Below are 1,413 nucleotides of genomic sequence, written 5' to 3'. Positions count from 1 at the left end.
TAAGGCAGGGGTTCTCAACCAGGGGTCTGGGGCCCCCTGGGGGGCCGTGAGCAGCTTTCAGGGGGCTGCCAAGCAAGGCCGGCATTGGACTCGCTGAGGCCCAGAGCAGAAAGCTGAAGTCCCAGCGCATGGGGCTGAAGTCAGGGCCCTGAGCCCCACCACCCGGGGCTGAAGCCAAAGCCTAGGCCAGGGGTCTCAAACTCAAATGAGCACGAGGGCCACATGAGGACTAGTGCATTGAACCGAGGGCCGCATCACTGACACCCCCCTTTGCTGCCTCCGGCCCCGCCCACACTCCACCCCTTCCCTGCCCCAATCCAACCCCTACCCCGAAGTCCCCACCCCAACGCTGCCCCCAGGGGGTGCAGAAATGGAGCAGGGTGCGGCGGGGGCTCAGGGCAGGGAGCTGGGGTGCAGGAGGGTTGTGGGATGTGGCAGGGGGCTCAGGGCAGGGGGTTGGGGTGCAGGAGGTTTGTGGGATGAGGCAGGGGGCTCAGGGCAGGGAGCTGGGGTGCAGGAGGGGTGTGGGATGCGGCAGGGGGCTCAGGGCAGGGAGCTGGGGTGCAGGAAGGGTGTGGGATGCGGCAGGGGGCTCAGGGCAGGGGGCTGGGGTGCAGGAGGGGTGTGGGATGCGGCAGGGGGCTCAGGGCAGGGAGCTGGGGTGCAGGAGGGGTGTGGGATGCGGCGGGGGCTCAGGGCAGGGAGCTGGGGTGCAGGAGGGGTGTGGGATGCGGCCGGGGGCTCAGGACAGGGGGTTGGGGTGCAGGAGGGGTGTGGGATGCGGCAGGGGGCAAAGGGCAGGGAGCTGCAGTGCAGGAGGGGTGTGGGATGCGGCAGGGGGCTCAGGGCAGGGAGCTGGGGTGCAGGAGGGTTGTGGGATGAGGCAGGGAGCTCAGGGTAGGGGGTTGGGGTGCAGGAGGGGTGTGGGATGCGGCAGGAAGCTCAGGGAAGGGAGCTGGGGTGCAGGAGGGGTGTGGGATGCGGCAGGGGGCTCAGGGAAGGGAGCTGGGGTGCAGGAGGGGTGTGGGATGCGGCAGGGGGCTCAGGGCAGGGAGCTGGGGTGCAGGAGGGGTGTGAGATGAGGCTGGGGGCTCAGGTAAGGGGTTTGGGTGCAGGAGGGGTGTGGGATGCGGCAGGGGGCTCAGGCCAGGGAGCTGGGGTGCAGGAGGGGTGTGGGATGCGGCAGGGGGCTCAGGGCAGGGGGCTGGGGTGCAGGAGGGGTGTGGGATGCGGCAGGGGGCTCAGGGCAGGGAGCTGGGGTGCAGGAGGGGTGTGGGATGCGGCGGGGGCTCAGGGCAGGGAGCTGGGGTGCAGGAGGGGTGTGGGATGCGGCCGGGGGCTCAGGACAGGGGGTTGCGGTGCAGGAGGGGTGTGGGATGCGGCAGGGGGCAAAGGGCAGGGAGCTGCAGTGCA

The sequence above is a fragment of the Mauremys mutica genome, unplaced genomic scaffold (genome assembly GCF_020497125.1).
Source record: "Mauremys mutica isolate MM-2020 ecotype Southern unplaced genomic scaffold, ASM2049712v1 Super-Scaffold_100070, whole genome shotgun sequence".
Taxonomy (NCBI): Eukaryota; Metazoa; Chordata; order Testudines; family Geoemydidae; genus Mauremys; species Mauremys mutica.
Note: the sequence above shows the minus strand (reverse complement) of the source record.